This window comes from Phocoena phocoena, chromosome 11 (genome assembly GCF_963924675.1).
Source record: "Phocoena phocoena chromosome 11, mPhoPho1.1, whole genome shotgun sequence".
In the NCBI taxonomy this organism is placed as follows: Eukaryota; Metazoa; Chordata; class Mammalia; order Artiodactyla; family Phocoenidae; genus Phocoena; species Phocoena phocoena.
This window is the reverse complement of record NC_089229.1, coordinates 68,427,671-68,447,622: the sequence shown is the minus strand read 5'-3', so window position 1 is coordinate 68,447,622 and position 19,952 is coordinate 68,427,671. Positions and strand designations below refer to the sequence as shown.

General features: G+C 40.5%; 1 protein-coding gene across 1 annotated transcript in view; it reads left to right on the top strand.

The window, feature by feature from the left end:
• Nucleotides 1-11,486: 11,486 nt before the first annotated feature.
• Nucleotides 11,487-19,952, top strand: part of TMEM117 (transmembrane protein 117) — a 556,152-nt gene continuing 547,686 nt past the window's right edge. Inside the window, exon 1 of the mRNA XM_065887475.1 lies at nucleotides 11,487-11,754. The gene's annotated coding sequence lies outside the window, so the exon portion shown is untranslated. The remainder of the gene's footprint in view (nucleotides 11,755-19,952) is intronic.

The following is a 19,952-nucleotide window of genomic DNA, read 5'->3' as shown; positions in this document are numbered from 1 at the left end:
TCCATTTGCTGGCTGCAACCTCTGCTTCAAAATAGATAATGTCATCTTTTCCCCACAATCATACCACCCACCTAACTACAGACCCTGGGATCTAGGATCCCTGCTATTATTTTCTACTCATGATTCCAGGGATATTGATGGCTTCCTGAATTGAAATCATATTTAACTATGGTATGATAAATCAGGTTGCCACCTACTCTAAAACAATGGAGTGCTAGAGTCAGAAGGGCATTCAGAGATTGTCTAGTCCAATTTCTTTACGTTATACACTTGGAAACTGAGGCTTCGAACCACAAAGTGATTTTCTAAGAGTAAGAGAGAAGTAAGAGAGCTGGGGATCAAACCTCAGTTTTCTGTTTTCATGTCTAATGCTGGAATGCAAACTCTATTCTAGGGGAGCTACCTGATCCTGGGGATTTTTGTTGTGTATTTTCTGTATCTGCCTGCATATAGAATAGTGCCTGGAATAGTGCAGTGATTGTGAATATATACAGCACAGATGCATCGATCTATGCTTGATTGGCAGTACAATGACCAGAAAACCCCTCTGACATGAAAAACTGTGATTACATTGCAGGAATTTTATTATGTTTAATGTAGTATGTGGACTATTTAGCACCTCTAGTAAAAATGCAAAGAAGGAAATAAATATAAGATTGTGGCAGCAAGGAGCTAGCTTAATTATTCTGCACAAGTGTCCCTCAAGAGAAACCTGCCCTGGCCACCCTTTCTAAAATTTCCATATTTTTCTCCATGCTCTGATTCTACCTACTTTTATTTATTTATTTATCCTTTTTTTTTTATTGAAGTATAGTGGACTTACAATATTATATTAGTTTCAGGTGTACAGCATAGTGATTCGGTGTTTTTCTGATTATACTCCATTAAAAGTTATTATAATTCCCTGTGCTATACAATATATTCTTGCTGCTTATCTATTTTATACATAGTAGTTTGTATCTCTTAATCCCATACCCCTAATTTGCCCCTCCCACCTCTACCTACTTTTCTTAATAGCATGTCTCACTACCAGAAATTATATCATTATGCATTTTGTGTTTACTATCTATGCAATCACTAAAATAAACTATATGAGAGCATGGGCGTTGTTTATTTTCAACACCGCATCACTGGAAGTGTCTGACACAGTAGAGCTTCCTGAAAATTATGGTTTTAAGTTTTGGAATGGAAGCTTAAATAACATGCAACACTTCAGCATTCAGAGGGCTAATATACCTCTGCAAATAGAAGCAAAATAAAGACCCAGGGCTGTACAGTGCTGGAGTCATAATGTGAGAGATTTGGATAACATTACTCAGAGGAATATTTACAAAAAAACACTTTATCGTTAAGTAAATGACTTCTCCCATGTGTTTTTTACCCTGTATTGGAGGAGTAACCCAGTACTGTAAGTAAAATCATGACATTTGGACGGGGGATACTTGCTTATTGGTGAATGCAAATGTAATAAGTTGAATAGTGTCCCCCCAAGATTCATGTTCCCTTGGTAACTCAGAACATGATTGTATTTGAAAATAAGTTCTTTATACATGTAATTAGTTAAGTAAGGATCTTGAGATGAAATCATGCTGGATTTGCGGTGGGTCCTAAATTCAATGGCTGTATCTTTATAAGAAAAAGGAGAGGGAGATTTGGACACAGAGACAGAAGAGACGGTGACGTGAAGACTGGGGTGATGCACATCTCAAGCTGAGGGACACCAGGAGCCTCCAGAAGCTGGAAGGGGAAGGAGAGGGCTCTCTCCTATACTCTTTGCGGGGAGAAGGCCCCGATGTCACCTTGACTTCAGACTTCTGACCCCCAGAACTGTGAGCAAATCAGTGTCTGTTTTAAGCCACCATTTGTGGTGATTTGTCATAGCAGCCTAGGAAATGAACACAGGGAAGACAGGAGATATTTGCTTACTTGTGGACAGGAGGATGTGGATTGTGCCGTAGATAAATTAGTCTACAATATTTTGAAGTTAAGTATTATAATACCTAACTCACTATAAGAAGATAATGCTCTCTGTGAGACTCACCCTTTTTTTAAATTAATTAATTTTTATTGAAGTATAGTTGATTTACAGTATTATATTAGTTTCACGCGCACTAGATAGTGATTCAGTATTTTTGCAGATTATACTCCATTAAAGGTTATTACAAGATAATGATTATAATTCCCTGTGCTATAAAGAATATCCTTGTTGCTTATCTATTTTATGTATAGTAGTTTGTGTGTTAATCCCATACCCTTAATTTGTCTTTTCCCCTTCCCTCTCCCCTTTGGTAGCCACAAGTTTGTTTTCTATGTCTGTGAGTCTGTTTCTGTTTTGCATATATAGTCATTTGTATTTTTTTTATTCCACATATAAATGATATCATACAGTATTTGTCTTTCTCTGTCTGACTTATTTCACTAAGTATAATATCTTCTAGGTCCATCCACATTGCTGCAAATTGCAGAATTTCATTCTTTTTTTATGGCTAATATTCCACTGTGTATGTATACTACATCTTCTTAGTCCAATCATCTGTTGATGAACACTAAGTTTGTATCCAAGTCTTGGCTATTATAAATAATGCTGCTATGAACATTGGGGTGCATGTATCTTTTTGAGTTAATGTTTTCATTTTCTTCAGATGTATACCCAGGAGTGGAATTACTGGATCATGTGGTAGTAGTTCTATTTTCAGTTTTTTGAGGAACCTCCATACTGTTTTCCATAGCGGCTGCACCAACGGTATACAAGGGTTATTTTTTCTTTGCATCCTCTCCAACAGGTGTTATGTGTAGAGTTTTTGGTAATAGCCATTCTTACAGGTGTGAGGTGTCTTTGTGGTTTTGTCTCTTTGTGGTTTTGATTTGCATTTCTGTAACAATTAGCGATGTTGAACATCTTTTCACGTGCCTGTTAGCAATCTCTATGTCTTCTTTAGAAAATGTCTATTCAGGTCTTCTGCTCATCTTTTGCTCGGGTGGTTTATTTTTTTGATATTGAATTGTGTGAGCTGTCTATATATTTTAGATATTAACCCCTTGTCAGTCGCATCATTTGTAAATATTTTCTCCCATTCTGTAGGTCGTCTTTTCATTTTGTCAATGGTTTCCTTTGCTGTGTGAAAGCTTTTAAGTTTAATTAGGTCCCATTTGTTGATTTTTGCTTTTGTTTCCCTTGCCTTAGGAGACTGATTCAAAAAATGTTGCTACAATTTATGACAAATAATGTTCTGTCTATGTTTTCTCCTAGGAGTTTCATGGTTTTCATTCTTACATTTAGGTCTTTAAACCATTTTGAGTTTATTTTTGTATATGGTGTGAGGGAATGTTCTAATCTCGTTATGTGTCTCCAGTTTTTCCAGCACCACTTGAAGAGACTGTCTTTTTTCCATTGTATATTCTCACCTCCTTTGTCATAGATAAATTGACAGAGGTGTGTGGGTTTATTTCTGGGCTCTCTATTCTGTTTCCTTGATCTATGTATCTGCTTTTGTGCCAATACTACACTGTTTTGCTACTGTAACTTTGTAGTATATTCTGATGTCTGGGAGGGTTATGCCTCCAGCTTTGCTCTTTTTTCTCAAGATTGCTTTGGCAATTTGAGGTCTTTTGTGGTTCCATATGAATTTTAGGATTATTTGTTCTAGTTCTGTGACAAACATCATGGGTATTTTGATAGGGATTGCGTTAAATCTGTGGATTGCTTTGGGCAATATGGCCATTTCAGCAATCTTAATTCTTCCAATCCAAGAGCATAGGATATCTTTAGATTTCTTTGTATCATCTTCATTATCTATCATCAATGTTTGTAGTTTTCAGAGTATAGATCTTTCACATCCTTGGTTAAGTTCATTATGATTTTTTTTTAACTTTCTCTTTCTGATATTTCATTATTGGTGTATAGATTTTCAACAGGTTACTGTATATTAATCTCATATCTTGCAACCTTACTGAATTCATTTACTCTAATAGTTTTTGGGTGGAGACTTTAGGGTTCTCTATATAAAATATCATGTCATCTTTATTTTATTTATTTATTTATATTAACTAGAAATAGAATTTAGTTAAATATTTAAGAAAACAGAATAGAAGGCTACATAAAAATCCCACATGGTAAAACTTAAAAAAACACTTATTCCTTTTAACAAAGGTTTAGGCGTATTGTTTAGAGTTTCCCTTGTCTTCAATAATATTAATAGCATGTAACATAATATTGGATGTTGTATCTGCTATTTCACAGGTAATATTCTATGCCACTTAACACATTTTGACTCATTTATTCCCAACAAATCTATATCCTAGATACCATTATTATCTTCATTTTACAAACGAGGAAACAGAAACACAAAGATGAGTGAATTGACCAGGGTTAAATGACGATCGTGTCATCTTAAAACAGTGACACTTTTCCCTGTCACTATTTGCAAAGACATCTTTTTTTTTTTTTTTTTTTTTTTTGCGGTACGCGGCCCTCTCACTATTGTGGCCTCTCCCGTTGTGGAGCACAGGCTCCGGATGCGCAGGTTCAGCGGCCGTGGCTCACGGGCCCAGCCGCTCCGCGGCATGTGGGATCTTCCCGGACCGGAGCACGAACCCGCGTCCTCTGCATCAGCAGGCGGACTCTCAACCACTGCGCCACTAGGGAAGCCCAGAGACATCATTTTAATTACTTTCTAAAACTTGGAAGAGTGGGACAGCCAGGCTTCTGGGTTGAGCAGTTCTGATGGAGGAAGGGGCCCCAGGCACTGAAGAAAAGGCTTTTGAAGCCCCTTTTTATTTTTTCATAAATTGAAGAAGTGGAGGATGGGGAAGATGGCTACCCCTAACCCTTATGGGAGGCAGGGAGAACAGCCCTTCTGGTCTATGGGTAGAGTCAGGCTACTGTTTTTTATTTCATGGCTACATAAAAACAGGGCCATTGTCGTCAAATACAAATCATTTTCATTTCTTATTTTTTAAAAAATTCCTGGTGCTAATTATTTCTCTTATTATCCGCCTGCCCTGAGCCCCTTAGTGCTAAAAGAGCTGAAACTGAAAAGTCCATTTTCAATAATCTGGCTTTCCTTGCTTCTCCAAAGACATAATTCACTATCCCCTACAATCTGCTCCTGTGAATGGACCATAACATTCCTGATCCTTTGAGCTTCTTCTCTTCATCCCCTCCTCCCACTTTCTCTCCTACTGGTCTTCCCTCTCTTCCTCCCCTGCTTCAGCATGTATTGATTGAGAACCTTATGGGGAATGAGCATTGTTTCTGTGCTGCTCCCCTTTGCCTGGAATTTCTTCTTTCTCCCTTTGCTGCTTATCTAAATTCTTATCCTTTAACGTTTGCTTCAAGCACCGTCTTCCATTTGGTTAATACAGCAATTACTAAGGATAGTTTTTTGGGGTTTATTTCTCCATTTCAAATTTCTATAGCTCTTATGGTCAGTAAAATGCATTTGGCCTTGATCCCATGTCACATTTTATTACTGTTTATGGTGGTTATAATCTATCTCTTGTCTGCTCATTTAGATCACGGAGTTTCCTGAGGAAACAGACATGCTGTGTTTGTCTTTGAAACCTCAGCACCTTGCAGTGCTTTGATGGACTAGCTGCTTTGGATATGTTTATAGTTTGGGTGGTATATTTGGTAATTTATATGAAATCAAGAGTTTTGAAGGCTCTCAAATCAAGCTACTCCCCCTTGGGCTAGGTCTATGAAACCTGTCAAAATGGGTCTGTTGGAAACAGTCTGAAGAAGAAGAAAAAAAAAAAGACCATTTGTTTTAGGAGAAATCAAGCAGGAAGAAAGTGAAGGTCAGCTCAAAACTGCCCAAAGGCAAATTTGCCATTTTAAACCAGCAGTTGCATTCCTGTGGATGAAGTCATCCCCAATCTCAGTCAACTGCTGCTTCTTGGGAGTGAGGCACTGGTCAGTTCTTAGGGTCTCTTGTATTTAGAAGAGTGAGTGAGAGGCAGAGGAGAGAGCAAGTAGAGGCAGTAAAAAGAACTGAAGGGAGTGGCCAGTGAAACAATTGCCCCTCTCTGTCATCATAACAGAAATGGTTCTTTGAAGGAACTGTTGCATTTATGCCGATTCTTCAGGACAGGTGTGAGTCAGGGCTGATGCTGGCCACCAAGTAGGTGGCAGCTCTACTTTTGCTATGACTGCTAGTCCAGCCTTTGTTTGCATGACTCCTTTGTTTTAAAAACTGTACAGAAAAATCCCTTTGCCCGGCCATTTATCGGCTGGAATGGAGGCTAGGCGAATCAATCATTTGGTAAAAGAAACCCTGTGGAAATATAAGCAGGGCAGGGATGAGATAAATAATTATGATAATAAAAAGAACATTTATGGAGAACTTAATATGAACGAGGCCAAATGTTAAAAGTAAAACACACATTATTTAATCCCTCTAACAACCTGTGAGGCAAGTACTAAGTAATTTGCTTAATATCACATTGCCACTATCTGTGCAGAACCAGGATTTCAGAGCACAGTCTCTAATATTCCAAGCAGTAGACATGTAATGATCTTTTCCCAAGCAAAATTCAGGACATGTGGACTAACTAAAATATATCAGGGACTTGCCTGGTGGCGCAGTGGTTAAGAATCTGCATGCCAATGCAGGGGACACGGGTTCGAGCCCTGGTCCAGGAAGATCCCACGTGCCACGGAGCAACTAAGCCTGTGAGCCACAACTACTGAGCCTGCACTGTAGAGCCCGAGAGCCACAACTACTGAAGCCCACGAGCTTAGAGGCAGCGTTCCGCAACAAAGAAGCCACCGCAATGAGAAGCCCACGCACAGCAACGCAGCTAGAGAAAGCCCGTGCGCAGCAACAAAGACCCAACGCAGCCAAAAATAAATAAATTTATAAAATATATCAGTGTATTCTGGGTACAGTGGGGCTAGACATTTACAATTATGTCTGCTGAGGAAAATCCTGGCAATGAAGTCATTGACCTTTAAATACCAGAAGAAAATTATGGATCAGTTTCAAATTTCTATTCTTGCCTCTTTGGAAACAAGGGAATTATGCTGTTTATATATGGAGTGTGCAATAAGCATCATCCTGATTGACCTGTTGGAAGTTAAAAATGATTTTGCTTGGAGTACATCAAATCACTGATGAAAGGGTTTCCTGATAGACTTGGTACAGACTACTGATGCTTCCGCCTATAGTTTCCTTTTGCTTTCAAAGGGCCATTTAGAGAGGATACAGTTTGGTCATGATCAAAGTTTTCACCAAATTTTGAAGTGTATATTGAGCTTGTCTTTTCCTTTTTTTAAAATACAGAGTATAACTGTATTATTAATCTACTGGGATAGATGAGGCAAACAGAAGAACATCATCTCATGTGGTTACTTCTAATTTCTGCCCTCTTGGGTCAGACTGTACAAAGGAATTATATATAAACAAGACATATTTTAAGCCTGTCTGTCTGCAGGGTTGACTCTGTATGTGGAAGTAGAGTAGGTAGAAGACTGGATAGTGGCATTTGAGAGTTTCCTACTTAAACTATTTATATCATTGCCCTGACATTGTCTGAAACTGTGGCCAGTTTACTGCCTATAAAGAAAAGAAACGGAGCTGTCTGTGTTAAAATATGGATGGGATGAGTGCAAGATATGCAGCTCTGCCATCTTGGTTTCTTCTTGGGGCTCCTATCTATAATACCATTTTCAAACACTGGTGACCAACACTAGAGAAATGGTTAATTTCTGTGAGTAAACAGTCGCCATCTGTGCACTGGACCAACAGATTCTGGTCTGGAGGAAAGTTTTCATAGAACATAAGGTTTGATGGGAAGGAAGAATGGCCTTTGCTGAGAGCCTATCATGCACCTGGCATTCTATAGGTGTCTTACACACATTAAGGCACTTGAAACTCCCAGTAGTTCTGTGTGGTAGGTGGCAACTGGGATGGAAAGAGACCGGAGAATAGGGAGAACAGTAGCCTAAATCCTGAATAGGATCTGTCCTTGAACAGGCCGAAAGACCTACCTTGGGCCCATAAGTCCATGTCCAGATGTAACATCTACACTTTAATGGTGAAGAAAAGAAGACCTAGGGATTCTTACGGTAATCTTATAGTAGCAATTTGCTCAGAGTTGCAGCTAGGGTTGTGATGGAACCAGAATTCACACCCATATTCCTTATTCCAGGCCTCCTAACTGTAATACCCACATCCCTTTTGAGGTACACAGGGAGGAAGTATAAGATGAGAGGTTAAAATGTGGGCTGGCGAGACACACTGCCTGGTTTCTGATCCTTACTCCACCACTCTGGCTAGTCGTGAGATCCTGCATGAACTGCTCAGTCTCTGCTTGTCTCTTTCCTCAAAGACAAACATAGAAGTGAAACTAACTGCAGCATCTCACAGGTCTGTTGCAGAGATTAAACACTTTAATACATGAAATGGACCTGGTGCACAATAAGCCTTCCATAAATCAAGCTTTTATCACTACATGTTATTGTGACAAAGATCAAGTGTAAAGGCTATTCTCCTGTCTGGTTCTTAGATAGGGGTGAACTGGAGATCATGGATGGCTATTGAAGCAAAGAGCACAAGCTTCTTGTCAGTGGTAAAAAGGGAGCATTGATATTGAAGAAAATCCTGCCCATTTCAATATTTTGCCTTGAAGTGGTCCTGGAGAACTGTATTCTTTAAAACTTGAGATCTCTCAATTAAGAACAAATAGTAAGCATTGGTTAAGTTTATTTTTTAAATTATTATTAAAGGAAGCCTGACCGTAAGTTAAGAAGGCAGGGATCTAAAGGTAGAGTAATGAGTACTGTGTAACTGAGGCCAGACATTTCAGTTCTGATGAACTGAAATTCACTCTAGTAGATACCAGAGTAATTCAACCAATCATGGAGTGGAGTGAGTTCTATTTTTCAAGTAGACAGAAGAGAAGCTGCTCGATGATTTTTACCCCAATATCCTTTGAAATACAATGTGTTGACACACTGTCTTTCAGGAACAGGAAAAGTGTCTTTTGTTTTGCTTTGTTTTGTTTCTTTGGGGGAGGGGATGATAGTTAAGAACCCACAGTCCTCAGTATTATGCTGTACAATTTTTGAAGCTTTAATATTTTCCAGTTTTAACTGATTGAAGATTCTTTGCTTTAAATGAAGACATAAGGAAAATATAGCATATGGTGAAGAGGTGGAGAAAAGGGAACCCTAGTACACTGTCAGTGGGAATGTAAATCGGTGCAGTCACTATGGTAAACATTATGGAGATTCCTCAGAAAACAAAAAATAAAACTACCATATGATCCAGTAATCCCACTCCTGTGTATACATTTGAAGAAAACAAAAACACAAATTTGAAAAGATACATGCACCTCAATGTTCATTGCAGAATTATTTACAATAGCCAAGATATGGAAGCAACCTAAGTGTCCATTAACAGGTAAAGAAGATGTAGTATGTGTGTGTGTATATATATATATATATATATATATATATATATATATATATATATATAAAATGGAATACTACTCAGCTATAAAAAAGGATAAAGTTCTGCCATTTGCAACAACATGGGTGGACCTGGAAGGGTATTATGTTTAGTGAAATAAGTCAGACAAAGGCAAATATTGTATGTTATCACTTATACATGGAATTTAAAAAATAAAGCAAATGGATGAATATAACAAAGACTCACGGATATAGAGAAAAAACTACTGGTTACCAGTGGGGAGAGGGGTGGGGGGAGGGGCAACATTGGGTAGGGAATTAAGAGCTACAAACTACTATGTATAAAATAAATAAGCTACAAATATATATTGTACACCACAGGGAAATATAGCCATTATCTTATAATAACTTTGACTGGAATATAATCTATAAAAATACTGAATCACTATGCTACACATCTGAAAGTAATATAATATTGTAAATCTACAGTTAAAAAATATATATATATAGCATATAGAAGTCATGTTAATTAGTTACATGGTTTAATAATTTTTTGTAAAATAATCCTAATTATAGTTACAAAACCACAGTAGACTCTAATAGTTAAACTGTGGAATTAATCTGCTATTTATTGAGCCATTACTATAACTCATTATAGTAGGTATTGAGGATGCAATGGTGAGTAAGATTTAGTCTCTGCCCTCAAAGAGTTTATTGTTTAGTGGGGGAGAAAAAGAAGTTGTAAAAAAGTACAGCAAATGTAAGAAATGTCACAGTAAAATGTACAAAGTCCTAGCATAGGAAATAACTTTCTGGGAAAACTTGTGAAAGCTTCACTATGCTGAGAGTTCCATAAGATGATCACAAACTGTGACTACAATGTAGATATATGTGGTCATTCTTAGAAGTAGAACAAATGTCAAACTAGTGAGAAGTATGGCAGTGGACTCCCAACGATCCCTGTGTACACTAGCTACACTGCAGGACTTGGGAATGGCTCTCTCTATACCATCTCAAAATCTGCTGACATCTCAGCTCTCCCCGTTGCTACCCAATTTATTCCTGAATCATGCTGCCAGTCCAGGAGAGAGGCTGTTCTCCTCCTAAGTTTGCTACTGTTAAGTAGATATGAATTATCCCATTTTCCATTTGACTATACAAACTAGTGGTCACTTCTGTTAGCATGGAATATCAGTATGCCGGATAGCAGTTTTTAATACATTATAAGCAACCTGTAAATTGAGGTAGCAGTTGTTATTGGGTGTGGATGGAAACAAGGCCACACACATATATAATGGAAAAGACGCTACAACAGGAAGAAAGGAACCTGTTAAATGTGGTCAGAGGGTCTTCCTCCGGCATGCTGCAAAGGAATCACTTGAGCACTATAGAATTATAGTTTATTGAGAGCTTCAGGCTGCAAAAAGGTTAAAAATTGTGCTCCTGTGTGCTTCCGTATATATGTGTGCATCAATGCATGTATGCATTTATATATGTGTGTATACATATGCAGCTCACTTCTAAGTGTGTATGAATGTTTGTGCTTATAAAAGTGTGTACATGTGTGAATATATGAGCATATGTTTTGTGTAAGTTAGACAGGCTGGAAAGTAAGTTTCAGACTTCTCAGATCGTCGCGGGCTCTGTCTCTTCCCACCCCCAGCCCTCCACGCCACCAATAGACAAAAGCAGGAAGGATGCCCTGTGACCCGACCGCGTTAGAAAGTTTGCAGCTCTTAGAAGACATTCCACCTGGGAACCTCATTGGTTGCCCGCAGGATGGTGGGTTTTATAAGAAGTCGGCCGATTCCCCCCGGGAAGAAGGGGCTGCTGTTGACAGGCTAGGCTGAAGCCCTGCCGTCCCCGGCCGCCACCCCCTACCCCTCCGGGTACCGAAGTCGGTCCCCGCCCGTCGCCGCCGCCACCGGCTCTGCAGAGGAGGGCCCGGCCCGGGCAGCTCGGCTGCGGCGCAAGACCCGCGGGCTGGAGTCGGGCCGCGGCGCGGGCCCGAGAGGAGGGAGCGGGAGGGCGGGGGCGGCAGGAGGCCATGCCTCCAGCTGCGGAAGCTGCCGCACAGCTGGAGCCGGCGCAGTCTGCGCGGCGCTGTCGCCCTCGCGCTCCCGCTGCCCGGCCCGCGGCCGGCGGACTTTGCGGAGGGCCCCCGGCGTAGGCGGCGACGGGTGTGGGCCGAGCCGGTATTTATAGCTCGGTGACAGCTGCGGTGGCAGCGACGCCGCCGGCCCGTCTCGCCGCGCTTCCCAGCGAGGCCGCGGGCGCGGCGGAGGGCTGCGCTCCACCGGGTCTCCCGAGTGCGGACGCCCCGAGCCCGCGCGGCCCCCTTGGTGAGTACGCGGCCCGGGCGGCCGCGCGCGCCTCCCCGCCGCTCGGTCCCGCTGCGGCGGAGCCCTCCCGGTCCGGCCGCCCGCAGCCGCGCCGCCTCCTCGTCCTGCCCGCGACTGCGGCCCCGGCCGCGTCCCCCGGCCCGCTGCCCAGCAACTCCTCTCCTCCCTTCCCGGGGTCGGCGCGCCGAGGGGCAGTGCAGTGCCCGGGAGGGGGGCGCGCACCTGCCCTCCAGCAAAAGGAGGAGGAGGAGGGCTAGGGGAGGGCTCGGGGCGGCGCGGGGGCGGGGGGCCCTCAAACTACCGGGATCCGAGGGTGAGGGTCGTCGCCAGGACGGACGGTGAACTTTCCTCGCTTCAGGGGTTCCCAGGATGCGAACAGAGTAAAAGCCCCAGTATTGTTCGTTAATTAAATTAACAGGTTGTAGTTCAGGAGTGTTCGCCTTAAAAAACAAACCCCTCCAAACCCCACAAAACTTCAGTGTTTGGGTGTTTACTGTCTTCATCGTGATTAATAAAGCTATTTGTCGAGTCCTATTTTTGAAAATGCCAGAGGCCCACAAGTGTGTTTGACTCATGTGGGTCCACTCTGGCTGCCCTTATTCATTCTACTCGCTGTGGAACAATAAACGAGTGTGCGTGTATGAGAGAGAGATGCTCGTAAACATCACATGCTTATTTTAGTATTTATGTGTAGGTAGAAGTCTCATGAACAACATTTTTTTTTCGAGTAAAAGTATGTTGAATAAATGTATTCGAATAAATGTATTTTCCCCCTAGTTATAAATGATATGTTGTTTGAAATCCAGAGAAGGACTTCCAGGAAGATTTCAGGGTTTTGTTTTGTCTTCAGAAAAAAAGTTCTTCCAATTTATTGAATGTAAAGTGTAGTAGAATCCCTGTAAAAGCAATTTTTGTTGTAAAGTATTGAATTTTTGCCATGCTTATACTTTCCAGCTCTATTCCTTCTCCCCCAATCTTTACTTTAAAGGTAATTATGGATTTTGACATTTTGACTCATATTTATTCCCACCCCATCCCACCTTCACCTGATCCTTGTGATCAGAAACCAGTACTTGTTTGTTGTACTTAATTTGCTTCTTAAAACTGTCAGTCAATTAAAAGCAATTTCAGATATGAATGAATTTTATTTTATTAATTAACTGTTACTTTATTTGGTGTTATGTTTAGAATATGATCATGGCAATTAATTTTTTATCATCAACACATGTAATGAAAAGGAAGTCTAAATATTTTTAAAGAATTCATTGGTGATTATTTTTCAACTTTAGGACACGAAAATGACATTTTGATCAAAATCTTGCCATTTTGATGGAAAGTTGGCTAATGTGTTAGTTCAGAGAGAACCCCTGAGCTGCTTTGCTTTCATGTTTTCTATTTTAAACACTTGCATGGGTTCAGTGCTTTGTTATGCCAAAGACTGAAGGACAATAACAAGGGAAGAACATAATTTAAAGGTTGAAACTATGTGAAGAGAAAGTCTAGGAAGTGATTTATGGATGCGATCCTCTAAATTAGCTAGGGTACCACAAATACAATCCTGGTATTTGTACAGAGCCACTTATGGTGGTTTCATTGATTGACTTAAAAGGTTGATTTTTATTTAAAAGGCTGTGTGGTCTCTTGCATTGGACTAAAAGTAAGAAGTTCCAATTTTACTTCTGTTATTACCGCTGCTTGTATTTTTAAAACCTGTATTAAGCATTTGCATTACATAAAAATACTGTGTGTCATCCCCTCATGCCTGCCTGCCTTTTCGTCTAACAATTCAAGATAGTAAACTAAGACCTATCCTTACCTCAGGACTGGTCTAGGCAAATATATATTTGGTTTTCTCACCTTCTGACATTTCTCATTTTATAGACTTGGATATTCCATTATCCAGAGTCTGTTCTGTCTGGAATGGAATATTCAGTGCTTTTTTTTCACCCAGGGCTGGTCTGTTATCCAACCGTCATCACACAGTTTTTCATTTACTCATCCATCAGCAAAGATTTATTGAGTGCCTACTAGGCGCACATCATCACCTAATTCTTACCCTTGCTCCCTCCCCATTGGAAATTTATTAGGTGTTATACTTTTCAGGGTAGGGAATACACAGTAATTAAGAGTATTGACTTTGGGGTAATAAAGAGATAGTTCTCTCTGCTTCTGCCAATTGGTAGCTGTATGACCTTGGGCAAATTATAACCTTTTAAAATCTCTGTTTCTTCACTGGTGAATCCGAAGGTTTGGTCTAAATGTTAATTGAAATAATGCATGAAAAATGCTTGCCAAGAGCCCAGCACATAAAAAGCACTACAAAATGTTAGTTGTCATTATGTTGCCTGTCTGCTCCAACAGTGTTCATCTCAAGAAATGCATTCCCATCTCAGGAAATGGCAAATCCATTCTGGGGTTTGCCAGGCCGTGTCCACATCCAGTCTATCAGTACATCTTGTCATCTCTTCTTTTTAAATGTATCCAGAATCTGATAAATTTCCAAGCATCAGGCAGAGTGGTCAGACTGCATCACTCTCTGCTTCCCATCTCCCACAGGGTGAAGCCCGCATGGTAGGATGGCCTCAAGGCCTGGTGGTGATACTGCCTCCCAGACCTCGAGTCCTTTCATACTCCTCTGCACCCACACCCTGTCCAGTCACACTAGACTCCTGGCTGTTCCTTAAATGCACTAGTCATGCACCCAGCACAGGCCTTTACAATTGGGAGTTCCCTCTGTCTGGATCACTCTTTCCCCAGATATCTGCTTGCCTCGCTTCCTTCTTTCACGCCTGGGCAATTGTCACCTTATAGTGAGGGCTTCTTCAACTTCCCTCACTCCTGACACCCCCTATTAACTTTCTCCTGTTTTAATTTTCTCCAGCAACTTATAACTTTCTAAAATACTGTGTGTTTCATTTTTCTCTGTTTAATGTCTGTTTTCCTCAGTTGAGACTCTAAGATGCAGGGCAACAGGGGTGTTGTCTGTTAGTAACCTTCCCACATAGGCCAGTGCCTGGCACAAATAGGCAATTGGTAAATCGTGAACAAATGAATGAAGAGATTATGGAATTAGCATGGAATTAACAAAAAGTGGACTTCACCACTTTCTGTGTATGATTTTAGACAAGTAGCTTGACCTCTCTGAGCCTCATTTTCAATATTTGTAAATTAAGGAAGATATTCATCCTTTATGTTGTTATATTAAAATCCTTTGACACTGAGAGTAGCATGTGAAAAGCACTCAGTAAATGTAATATAGAGTTGATATTATTTTCATGCTCATGTTTAATGGGAATGACCAAGAGACACTTGTATTTTAAGAGTGGTCCTCAGGGTAGGAAGTTCCTGAAAGTGACCAGGCACTTTACAAATGAAATCTCCTTTAGTCTTCACTACAACCCTATGAGGAAAGTACTTGCATTAGGATTCTGCTGGTGAAGAAATGGAATCTCAGGGCGGTTAGGGATTCCCTCAAGGTCACGGAGCTAGTGAGTAGCAGGGTCAGGTAGAACTGGACCATATTCCTCCCACCGCCATTTGTTTTGCTTTCCTGATTCCTTTGATCATTTCTATAAAGTCATTCTAAAGGTGTGATTTCACCCATTAAGAACACTAAGAGGTAAAATGTGACATAAACATAGGCTATCGTTATTTATCTTTTAAGGAAACAGTATTAAATAATTTAAAGTTCTGTCTGCCCTTTTGATAGGCAATTTTAAAAGCGATGATTTCCTAGGGATTAAATGAAATGATTGTAAAAAGTGTTCTGTTAACTGCAAGGAACTTTACATACATTAGCATAATACTATAGCTAGGTAACTGAAGAAGATACCCTTTAACTTTGTCTTGTATTAATACAGCCAAGAAGCGTCCAAAACACAGCTGTCTGCTGCACAAAGTGCATACTGCAAAAAATAAAGCACAAGAAGTCTTTTTAAACATTATTTTTTAGGAAATTAGACTCAAGGTGCTGGAATAAAGTTCACACTCTTGGCAGAGTACAGGCGCAGTCATCTTTAATAAGCCCTTTGACAAGAGCTAAGAAGCGTTACAGGTGAATTTTCAGACATAAATACCAAGGAGCTTCAAAAACTTTGGAGAAATTCTTTTTTTATCCTAGAATAGTGCTCCACGATGAAAACGATGTTATTACCTGGTTAGGTATCACTAGATGCTAAGACCTACGTTAGCAGAGCTGGGCTCTGAGGGAGTTTTACTTGGCTGGTAACAATGTATTTTGTATAGCATATTTTATTACTTCTTCAAGGACTTTGCCATATGCATTCATAAATTTTTAAAAATAGAAGTGATACGCTCTATCTTGATGATACTTGTCATTATGCAAAAAGTATCACCTGAGCCAGGGTTCCTGCTGAGGAAACATGAAATTCATACTCCTGAAGTCCTTGAGTATTTTCACTTATTTGTAAAAATCCTAATAAGTGAGGAAGGCAGGGTACTCTTGGTGTAATCAAACAAATTATTACAACAATTATTAGGGCATCGATGTTGTCCAGGTCCAGGACCTGCTTATCTTTTACGTAAACTGTTGGAGGTGCCTCCAAACTAGTCTTGCCATTTTCATCATGCCTCATACCAGTGGATCATTTTCCAAGCTGGCAGAGAAATCTTTTTAAAACCCTGCTCCAAACAGTTTCGGATCTGAAAACTTTGAATCCATAGTGTCTACTCAGTAAAATACAGAACAGTACTTTTGTATAATCTTCTTTGAACCACCCCCAAATTATCCTTAACTCTCCCAGGATACTCCCAAGTGCTCTATGTTCCAGCCACACAGAACTACTGATACATCTCTGTGCCTATCCCAGATAGCCTTTCCTGTGCCTTTGCTCAGCTGATCTTCCCAACTTGAGTGTAATTACCCTACCTTCCATTTTTCCATTCTTAGCCTTTAGTACCAGGTGAAATACTGGCTTGTAGTAAAATGCATGACATTTCTAGTATCTACTCTAAATATTAGTCCTTCTAGAGTTGGAAACCATGACTGAAGGCCTATGGATTATCAGACAGTATATAAAGTTTAAGCCTGTAGTTAACCATCATCTTTGTCGCTGCTTTTATGTGAAAAAGCAGAGGCTTCCAAGGTATTGATGGGGGCATCTACCTAATGATGATATTATCAGGAGAGAGAATTGAATGGTGTGAATTAGTCTAGTTCTCAGAGGTGCAGTGTTCTCCCTAAGCAGAGTTAGAAAATCACAGAACGAATATCAGTGATGCGTCGCAAAAGGACAATCAGATAGACTCAACTACGTATACTGATGCTCAAAGGAGAAGGAAAAAATTTGAGGAATCCCAGTTCTTTCTGATCATGCTACCAAGTCAGTTTGAAGAGTAATAGTAGACTCATTTATCCTACAAGTACTTTGAATCTTTTATATCAGTGGGCTTTATTATTAGGAACTTTATAAGCAACATGAAAAGGGCAAGATTTTGGAATGTCTGTCTTCGCGTGGGGAAGGTGTAGCATAGAATGTTGAAGCCACGTAGCTGGGATGTGAATGCTGGCTGTGGCATAGGCTTGTTTTGTTCTGTCATGCAAGTTACTAAACTCAGCTTCAACATTGCTTACAATAGATTATCTCTTCATTGGACTGCTATGAAATTTAAATGAGATGTCTGTAAAGCTCATTAGCATGGTGTCGGCTATATGCTAAGTCCTGAATAAATGTTAGCCTTAGTAATAATGATAACAGTGCAGAACCTGGGGCTGGAATGAGATAGGAACTGTAGGGGTGGGCATGGGGTGTGTCAGTGCTTGTTCCTGGCTGAGTCATCCTTGCAGTCTTTGGACTCAGCTGTTCTTCTCTTCCCTTAGTGGAAGGAATGGCAGATTGCTCTGCCTTCTCATCTCACCTAAATGAGGGGACTGATCTCTGCTCAGCTTATCCACTAGGTGCTTACTGATTACCCCCTATGAGTTCAGCACTTTGCTTGCTCTGAAAGTAAACAGCCCCTTCTCTGGGGACTTTGTGTTCTAGTGAGGGAGACAAACACATAAAAAACAGATCATTTCACTGTGATCTGCTAAGAGCTACGATAAAAGCACATTTGTTTACGATAAAAGCTCAACTGTGGTAGCAGAATTGAATTTTAAAAAACATTTTTAGACTGTGTACACAGTGGAGCATTGTCAATTTGAACCACCTCAATCCTGGATTGTTAACATTAGAGTCACCAAATGGTTGTACTGTTCATCAGGACGCCTTATGGGAACTACAGAGAGGAAAGCAGTTTTGGTGCTCTGGATAACAGGCTGAGATCACTTGGCAAACTTTTGGTAACCTTGTATACGAAGTCAGGAAGTGGAGATAAGCACAGGTGTTGTTTAAGTTATGATGTAGGTTTGGAAATTTGGGATCCTCTAGAAGACATCGCTTCCCTTTAGTGTATGAGGCAAGAATAAATAACCACGTTTAGCATAAAATAAAAAGACCAAATGATCCTGTTCACTAAGCTAGTATCTAAGTCACTGAATCTAGTTAGGGGAGATGAAGACTAAGCTGTAAACATGATGGGAACTATTTATTGCAACAAACACTTCCGGCTTTGTTGTGGTATATTAGATCAAGGGCTAGGAATGGATTTTGATTGAAGTGCTGGCTCTTCCACTCGCTAGATATGCAAATTACATAGGCAGCACCTGCTCTGCTCCTTTGTTTTCCTACCTGTAACATAGGAATGATAGTAGCATTCATAGCATGCTGTGGGAATTAGGATCTCTACTAGGGCAGGATTGTTGTTCAGTACTATAGTTCTCTCTCTTGAAACAATATAAATATTGGCGAGGAACAGCTGTCTCCAAATTGTTTGAATGTTGTCATTCAGTTTGGACATGTGGACATTACATAGCCCACAAAGCAAGGTTCTGAAATTAACAACAGCAACAATAAAATAAGTATATGCCAACTCTCCACAAAGCATTTATTTAACAAACAATCGAGGTTATATGTAGTCAGTGTTCTAAATCCTGCTGCCTTGCTTGTGTGTGGGTGGGGAAGGGAGGTGGTGGGACAATCACACCAGAATTCCTCACTGGTAGGAGAAGCAATGTAGAAACCTGTTAACTTGTTAACTGACACCCCTGTCCAGTTCTGATGGGCATGTAGGAACTATTGCTGCTTCAAGACTCATTGGCCTTGAGGTGTTTCTATGTATTCTCTTCTAATAGTGGTCTTTCGACATTTCCAAAGATGTTACATAAAATCAAGTTGACAGCTGACCCATTCTGGCCTTCTAGCATATTGAATACTGTGAAAATGCATGATGTGTTTTTTTCTTCATCACTTTCTCTGCTCTCTTTGGTGTGAGAACCACACAGGTCTTTGGGTGATGAACCTTACATAAAAAAAAAAAAATCACCATTCCTTAGCGATCTGGGCTACAGATGCTGGGAACAGATATTTTGGAGTATTCATGAAGATCACAAAGGACTTGTAATTGCTTAGAAGATTTAGAATCCAAGGCACAGTAACTATTTGTTGTGCTAAATTTTACTGCCAGTTGTTTTGTGTGTTTACATAGCTTTTCTAAAATAGCTAAGCCAAGTCCTCATTAGCTTAGATAGTGGGTTTACTTGACATTCATCAGCCCAGAATGCTGGACTGGAACTTGGGAGCCAGCCTTGGAGTCTATTCTCAGATCTTCCACTGACTTCAAGTTACTTCAGGTTTTTGACTTGCTCTTTGTATTTTTAGCCACATGTAAAATGAGAATTTTATTATTATTACCCCAGATTTAATCAGCTTTCTTGCGGGGGAAAAAAAGAACTATAGCTTAGTCTGAGCACCAAATGGGCTCACCAAAACTGAACCACAGAATTAGATAGACTGAATCACCCAGTCCCACACCTGATGGACCTAGACAGGCTTGTGTTCCTATGGGCAGGCTGGCTCCCAAAGAGGAAAGAGAGAGGAGCTGAGCAAGACTTAGGGGGTGGGGCCTGGACATCAGCATTTTAGGAAAGCTTCTGTACTCAAAGTGTACATCCATGTTAGGGCCTAGCCCTTTAGGCATATCACATATTTTGCAATGCCTCTGTGCCTTTGCACATGCCTAGATTGAGCATCCTTGCCTCCTTCACTGGGGAAAAAATCCTAGTGATACCCCAACCTCCAATTTGGGTATGTCCTCCTCTGTGAAATCTTCCCCTTCCTCTTCACTTCCCACAAGCAGAG